This window comes from Lycorma delicatula, chromosome 6, assembly GCF_047948215.1.
Source record: "Lycorma delicatula isolate Av1 chromosome 6, ASM4794821v1, whole genome shotgun sequence".
NCBI lineage: Eukaryota > Metazoa > Arthropoda > Insecta > Hemiptera > Fulgoridae > Lycorma > Lycorma delicatula.
In genome coordinates this window covers 20,713,966-20,723,244 of record NC_134460.1, presented here as the reverse complement: position 1 = coordinate 20,723,244, position 9,279 = coordinate 20,713,966, and positions in this window count along the sequence as shown.

The window sequence follows — 9,279 nt, the reverse complement described above, 5'->3', positions numbered from 1 at the left end:
GAATGTCTTTTACCATAAAACAAAGAGTTTTCATTCTTGAACAATATTTTGCTACGAAATCGTACGCGAGTGTAAAAGAATCATTTCAAATTAAATTTGTTGGTATTCCACCGTCAGAAAAAATGTCAATTTCTAGGTTAGCAAACCGATTTCGAGAGACAGGTAGTGTTTACAACAGAAAACGTACCGGTCGACCGACTCGCTTGACAGATGACGTTTTAGAGAATGTGAAAACAAGATCGCTCAATTCTCCACGGAAAAGTTTACGAAAATTTTCCACGCAAGTCGGTTTGTCATATTCGAGTATTCAGAAAGCCGCTAAAAAATTGAAATTGTATCCGTATCGCGCACGATTAGTCCAAGAGCTTCAGCCTCCAGATTTAAACAAGCGATTTCAATATTGCCGTCGGTTTAGGTCTCTCGTAAATGATAACGGAATCGAATTTTTAAACATAATGTTCTTTAGTTATGTAGCTTGGATCCATCTCGATGGTTATGTAAACAGTCAAAACTGTTGAATTTGGGCAGTTGAAAATTCTAACGCTTTCCAAGACAAATCTTTGCATCCTGAAAAAATTGGTGTGTGATGTGCGATATCTCGTCATCGTATAGTCGGACCCATATTCTTCGAACAGACAGTAAATGGTGAAGTATACATGAATATTGTGCGCCAATTTGTGTCCCTCCTGGAACCTCACGAACGGGGTATTGCCGGTTTCAGCAAGACGGCGCTGCATGCCACACGTCTCGAGAAACCGTGGATTTTCTGCAAGAGTTCTTTGATGATCGAATAATAAGCAAGGGCTTATGGCCTCCAAGGTCCCCAGACCTCACATCTCCTGACTATTTTTTGTGGGGCTATATTAAGTCCGAGGCCTTCAAAAACAATCCTCACACTATTGATGAACTTAAAGTCAATATTACAGACTTAATCACGAATATTTCCAAGCAACTCTTAAAAAGGTTTCTGCTTATATGCTGAAAAGAGCCCGTGCTTGTATAACCGCAAGGGGTGGGCATTTTGAGCATATTTTTTAATGATTATGTAAGTAATAGCTTTTTATTAAATCTCATTTGTAAGTAACAATACATTTTTTATTCCATCTAAATTTCCCTTTCTTAAATTACATTTAAAAATCACTCTGTACAACAATAATATAATATTAAAAAATATTTATTAATATAATGTAACAAAAGCTACCCAAGGTATTTTATGACGATCGGCTTAGCCGAGAAAGTCATAAAAAGAAAGTCTTGAGAAAAGTAGCCACCTTTTTTATGTATGCGTTGGTGGATTTTTGATTTTTATCTAAGAGAAACATAGTAAATATTGAATTTATATTGCTGTCAAGGACTTTGAAATGTTACTCTATCTTTGTTTAAAATTAGGTTCCGTTTGATTGACATAGAACATTGTTGAGGCAAAACGGTTCAGTAAATTCCACAGGCAGTGTATTTCTTTGATAACTATGTTCTTTGTGAAGTCATTTTTTTCTTATTTTGTTTGTAGTTCTGAAAGTTACATTATATCAAAGATTTTTTTTTTTTTTAATTTGAGAACTAAATTATCTCTCGGTCTTTGATTATGTGTGTTAATGAAAACTTTATCGTAAACAATAATTGACAATATTTTATTATACGATTTGACACGGTGTATCGATATAAATAATTTAAATTTGAAGATAATTTAACCTATTTATTTATTTTTTTTTGTCTTCAGTCATTTGACTGATTTGATGCAGCTCTCCAAGATTCCCTATCTAGTGCTAGTCGTTTCATTTCAGTATACCCTCTACATCCTACATCCCTAACAATTTATTTTACATATTCCAAACGTGGCCTGCCTACACAATTTTTTCCTTCTACCTGTCCTTCCAATACGAAAGCGACTATTCCAGGATGCCTTAGTATGCCTTAGTGGCCTATAAGTCTGTCTCTTCTTTTAACTATATTTTTCCAAATGCTTCTTTCTTCATCTATTTGCCGCAATACCTCTTCATTTGTCACTTTATCCACCCATCTGATTTTTAACATTCTCCTATAGCACCACATTTCTTCTCAGATACTCCGATTGTCCAAGTTTCACTTCCATATAAAGCGACACTCCAAATATATACTTTCAAAAATATTTTCCTGACATTTAAATTAATTTTTGATCTAAACAAATTATATTTCTTACTGAAGGCTCGTTTCGCTTGTGCTATTTGGCATTTTGTATCGCTCCTGCTTCGTCCATCTTTAGTAATTCTACTTCCCAAATAACAAAATTCTTCTACCTCCATAATCTTTTCTCCTCCTATTTTCACATTCAGTGGTCCATCTTTGTTATTTCTACTACATTTCATTACTTTTGTTTTGTTCTTGTTTATTTTCACGCGATAGTTCTTGCGTAGGACTTCTATGCCGTTCATTGTTTCTTCTAAATCCCTTTTTATTCTCGGCTAGAATTACTATATCATCAGCAAATCGTAGCATCTTTATCTTTTCACCTTGTACTGTTACTCAGAATCTAAATTGTTCTTTAACATCATTAACTGCTAGTTCCATGTAAAGATTAAAAAGTAACGGAGATAGGGAACATCCTTGTCGGACTCCCTTTCTTATTACGGCTTCTTTCTTATGTTCTTCAATTGTTTCTGTTGCTGTTTAGTTACTGTACATGTTAGCAATTGTTCTTCTATCTCTGTATTTGAACCCTAATTTTTTTAAAATGCTGAACATTTTATTCCAGTCTACGTTATCGAATGCCTTTTCTAGGTCTATAAACGCCAAGTATGTCGGTTTGTTTTTCTTTAATCTTTCTTCTACTATTAATCTGAGGCCTAAAATTGCTTCCCTTGTCCCTATACTTTTCCTGAAACCAAATAGGTCTTCTCCTAACACTTCTTTCACTCTCCTCTCAATTCTTCTGTATAGAATTCTAGTTAAGATTTTTGATGCATGACTAGTTAAACTATTTATTATATTATGATAATTATTACATTTTACACGAAAATACTACATTGCAAATATAACAAAGAAAATTTTTCAAAAAAATATTTTTATCGTAATATTTCGCAGAAAATATCAGAAGACTAAAGATCGGGGCGTTAATGATATTTTGTTTCTGTTACCTATTTAAGTTAATAAATCAAAAACCTTTTCAATTAGTAAATTAAAAGATGCACAGCAGAAATTGAGGTAACAATTTTTTAAATTGATTAACTAACCAGGGACAAAAAAAGTGTGAAGATTTTCAAATGAAATTAGTCTTTGATCACAGACAAAAATCTAATTTAGAAGAACTACAGAATAACATGGATCTATTGCTAGGAGATAACTCAGTTTAGAAAAACAAAATCGGAAGAAAAATAATGAGATACGCCATAAATAATTAACGAAATAAGAATAAAATAAAATTTTCAGAATTTTATTAATTAGATAATAAAAATTACAAAAAATGGAAGATAAAGCCGACTTAACACAAGCGAGAAGTTTTCATGCCCATAATAAATCAAGAGGAATCAAATACAGATCTACGAATACAGGAAGATGTTTTTTTTAATATCTGTGGGTGTAGCGCTTCATGATAGAGATTGTAAACAGAAGCGGTTGAAATTTCATCTTTCGATAATAGAACCCATAAAAAATATAAAATATTGAATACGGGATCCCACACAAGTTCCTTGGTCTGTTACTCCTCTTAATAATTATAAATGATCACTCTCAAAATATCACAACATTCACTGTTAACCTCTTCCTGGGTGAAACCAACGTATCACAATTGAAAATAACAGAGGATAATTACTTAATAGGATAAGACAATTTCATCATCAGTAATTAAAAAAAAAAAAATCATTCATCGAATGGATTAAAAGTATTACTATACTAAGCGCTATATAACTTGGCGGTTGACTTGGCTGTATTATTTTATTAAAAAAATCATTGAAGAAAATTAATTACAACACCATTAGAATTAACAATCTTTTCTTTGTAAAATGGATAAAACAACACATCAGATATCATCGTTTACCGTTTTCTTTTAATTGGCGTAAACAAATAAAAATAAATTCGGCTTTTCAGCACTATTTCGAGATAGTAACACTTAAATAGCTATAAAAAAATAACTGACCGCAATAAAAATTTGACATTCTATCACGATGTTCATCTAATCCTTACTTATCACTTTACTAAGTGCCGGTTTAATGAAACAATCTATAATGCCCGTGAGGTTTTTTCAAAAGAAGCGGATTCCGGGATCTGACCTTTTGTAATTAATTTTCTATCGTCGAAATCGTAAATGCAACGCCTAATTCGACTATAACAATCTGAGATTGATAATGGCAACATATGGTGGAAGTAGATTTGAAACTATTTTATGAATAAAAAGGCGCACCTGAAATAAGAGTTAGATAAAACTGTAACGTTTTAAAATATTACATTTTTATTGTAATCGGTTATCTTTTTATAGCTATTAAATTTTATTTTTCAGAAATCTATAAAACCATCAGTCGCGGCTAAAATTAGTGGAGATATTGCTCCAAAAAATTTTTTCTGGTCTTTTTAAAGAACGTGGTTAAAGTTTTCTGTAACATAAAAGAACCCAAAAAGAAGAATCAAAATGCAATAGCTGGAAGCAGGATAATAATCTAATTCTACACTTTATCACTTCAAGAATAAGGTACACGTATTCGGTTTAACCGAATAAATAAAAAAAATGTCAATATAGATAATATTTTTTAGTATTATTAGATAATAACTTAATAAAAATGTCCGCTTAAAAACACTACAGTCCAACGGTAATTAATTTAAATTTCTATCTACACAGAAACAAATACATAATTAGTTTTTACTAATTACCTTGTAAAAAAAATAAAAATAAAATGCCGAATAGCACAAGCTAAACGAGCCTTCAGTAAGAAATATAATTTGTTTATATCAAAAATGAATTTAAATGTCAGGAAAAGATTTTTGAAAGTGTATGTTTGGAGTGTCGCTTTATATGGAAGTGAAACTTGGACGATCGGAGTATCTGAGAAGAAAAGATTAGAAGCTTTTGAAATGCGGTGCTATAGGAGAATGTTAAAAATCAGACGGGTGGATAAAGTGACAAATGAAGAGGTATTGCGGCAAATAGATGAAGAAAGAAGCATTGGGAAAAATATAGTTAAAAGAAGAGACAGACTTATAGGCCACATACTAAGGCATTCTGGAATAGTCGCTTTAATATTGGAAGGACAGGTAGAAGGGAAAAATTGTGTAGGCAGGCCACGTTTGGAATATGTGAAACAAATTGTTAGGGATGTAGGAAGTAGAGGGTATACTGAAATGAAACGACTAGCACTAGACAGGGAATCTTGGAGAGCTGCATCAAACCAGTCAAATGACTGATGACAAAAATAAAAATTACCTTCTCTTTCGCTCTTCCAGCGTGTTTTTGGACAATTTGGCAATCAAAGAGCCCTTGCTTTCCGCCATCTTCTGATCACTACTGAAAAAAACTAAACCCTATTCATATTCCTTCCACCGACTAAACTAGAAAAGGGGCGAACAAGGAACGTTCCATACACACGCTGAGTAAAGAAGACACTACCTTCCACCAGCACATCAGGGTCAGCATGCGGGAGCGACAGTGCTCTCTCCCTCGAAGCCTCGCGTGCAGCTTTCTATGTGCCCACCCGCACAACAGCCAAACACCACGCCGCTGGAACTGTGAAGCGCGCAGTTCCATACAAAGATTTTTGTATCTTTTTCATAAACTGGGGGTCGGCTACTAACATTAAGCTTAAGGATTATATATTGTAAAAGTATAAAGAAAGAATTACATTAGATACTCATCATATTAAATGTTAATATACTCGCTGTAGACTCATTATATTAAACGTTATCGGTAATATTGAGTGAAAATACGGGTACTGCATAGTGCCTACAAGTAAGCCGCAACTGAAAACCATGTTCCTTCTATTGCCACGTCAAAAAAAGCTAATAAAACGATACCTAAGTGTAATTTTCCGTTTTTTTTTAATATAAAATTACGCATAAAAGAGTTTGGTTTTAATAGGTAATTAATTGATTTTTATATGATTTCTTATTTGACGACGCAGTAATACGGCAGCGATTTGAAAAATTATTTTGTGCTTAGTATAATCAGTTTATTAGAATATCCAGTTACACTGATAGACAAAAAAAAGTTTTTAATGTTTGTCTAAGAGTGATATCATTTCTTGAATTCCTTTTTTGCGTACATTACAGATCTGTAAAAACAATTTTTCTGTAACCCATAGTTTTAAATAAACGATTCAAAAAAAATAAATAAGGGAAAATATAGTTAAAATTTGTAAAATTTATAATTTTGCATGGCCATACCCGAGTTAGAATGATTTCGATGATACTTTTCTTTTATAAATAGCCTTAGACACATCCTGAATTAATTTCAAACAGTAATCGGCTAGTATGTTAGTATTAATTTCACTTTATATTTTTTCCATCACCGAAGGAAGTGTCTTGGTGGAAACGTTCACCGTATTTGTCACTTACGTCTACGAGGTTGTCCGGGAAAAAAACCCCATGTGAGTGGAGGAAATTTATTTTCAAAGACAGATTACATATCATAGCACTGTTTGAAGTAAGAAGTTGATTAACAATATCGTGTGGTAATTGTCGGATTTTTGTTTGCCGAGAAAACGTTTGCAAACGTCTTTAAATGAAGCCCAAACTGCATTTTCTACATTATTTAACATCGAGTTAAATACATCATCTTCGACTAACTCTCTTATTTGGGGACCAACAAATAATCCTTCTTTAATTTTTCCTTCACTTAAATACCGAAATTTCTGCCTGATGTACAAAAATCCGGGACTATCCTTTTTCATTGCTTTTACGAAATTTGTTGTTAGTCCTAGCTTGATATGGTGAGGAGGTAAAAATATTTATTTCGGATCAACTAAGGGCTCATGAATATTATTTTTCTCATTTGGAGTTGTTGTCTCGTTTCTTCCCCTCTTTGGTAACATAATGTTTATCCATAGCTCGGCTGTCCCATTCGCAAAGAAAACACATGTACTTAGTTACCTTACCGCATGCCTAACAAAGTAGCTATAACTTTCAAATCACCGCGTACGTTACAGCTATGTTTTTTATCATTTATTTTTTCAAGAACGTCTTTCATCACATCGTATGGTTCTTTCAAATTAACACCATAAGCAATTGGTATCGAAGGATAATTGTTACTGCTGTATAGTAGAACCACTTTTAAACAATTCTTGATGAATCTATGAAAAGGCGCCAGTCCTCAGGTTTATGCACTTGTCCTAAGCGCAACATAAATTAATCAGTATTTGTAAATTAACCAAATTATTTCATCAATAAAGTACTGAGAAAGTTATTTTTTCGAAAGCCCGAAAATTTTGTATTTTTTTGAAGTAAATTCCTTGCAGTCTTGATCCTAACAGTTTAGCTTGATTTTTTGATAAATTTAAATTCCTAATCGAGTCAATTAATTCACCTTGTGATATACGATGTGGCTTATTGGATGATAATTCAAAATCAAAATCATTGTTGTCTTTTTCAGTACTGCCTGATTCTTCATCGCTGCTTTCGAAACAAACATTCACAGGTGGCTCAGGAACTGGAACAATTTCACTGTGAGATACAGGTGATTGCAGATTGCAATGAAGGATATTTTACAGTATGCTAAGGTTTTTTAGAAATTCCGGACACACTTATTCAACAAAAGTAACAGTCTGTTACATGATCGTTTTGTTCACGCTAAACCATAGGTACACCAAATGGCAAAGCCTTCCGTGTACCTTTTAGCCGTCCTCTTAAATATAGGGAACAATTAGTGGATACCATATGAGGTACCCACGTCTTATCCAGATCACAAATTTTACACTGAAAGTACAAATTATATGCTTTTTTAATTAGAGGTGTATGTTTTTTCTATTTGATTTTACGGTAAGCTCACCACGTACATAACAAAAGGCATCCACATCATTTAAAAAATTTCGAGGCATTATGACACTATACTGTTACAAACTTAAAAAAGCAATAAGACAGAAAAATATTAATTCATTCCTAAATTCACTGCTTAATCCAAACAACACAGCTGTATTTTCCAGCTACATCTACTGACCTGCACAGACATGATTAATCTTGCCCATGAAGACTCATTCTTCAGTATTAAATGTGATGTCATAATATGTGAGTATGATATGATTTTTCTTTGTCTAGTATTGTTTATTTATAGCTTACAAATAATGTTAACAAAGTTAAACAATAATAAAAAATAAACAATAAGAAAATACAATGTAGGAACTCGTAAGTGCTAACTATACATTGAAAAATGAAAAAAATCCTTTAATTAAAATTTAAAAATTTTCAAAAATGGTGGGTGATAGAAAGATTCTGTGTTCATATTCGTTTTCAGCATCAAAAAACAGATTAAAATCATGTGTCGCATGTTAGGAAACAAAAATTATGTTTGTTATTAGCAATAACGAGTACTATACTTCTACCACTCGTAATGTAAAATATTTTGGCATAAAATTTATGTCATTTACGACAAAACTGAACCGGTTTTTACGTATTTTTAAACTAATAGCGCCTTTATAAAGAAAACTGATTTAAATAAATTTTTCTTTCTCTCTGCAGTTTAGGATTCTTTCGATAAAACTTCAGGAAAAAATTGTATGTAATCGAAGTGAATAAAAATAATTTTATTAACGATAATATATAAATAAAGAGATTATAAAGAAAGTTAAAACATTTTAATCCTGAAGAGGAAATCATTAAGGAAGATGTAAAAAAAAACATTGGATTAATGAAAACGCACAACATAAATATAAAGACAGACAATGAAATCGTTGATTACGACTACGACGAAAATTATTTAACATTGCAGTCAAAATCAGATATAAAACATGACGATCTGTTAAACGCTTCAACATATGTGTCCTGTGGGCGACGGAGAACAGTATTCTACCTATTCATTTACGGACACCAGCTTGGCTATGAAAAGACGCTATAAAAAACCAATAACTTTTAATAAAACAAAAAAAGAATTGACTAAAAAAAATAACCAATCAACAAAAGTCAGAAATAATCAATTTCAATAAGGTTTTCTTTATAAAATAATTTTGAAATCTTGTATCGTAATAAAACTTAAATTTCTTTTTTATAATTTTTATATTTTATTTTATTTAGCGTTAATAAAAAATGAATAAGGGTTTGGTTTAGTAAATCGATATTAATAAATAATTGCACTTTTAATAAAACCAGAGGACTTCATTTATTTTCATA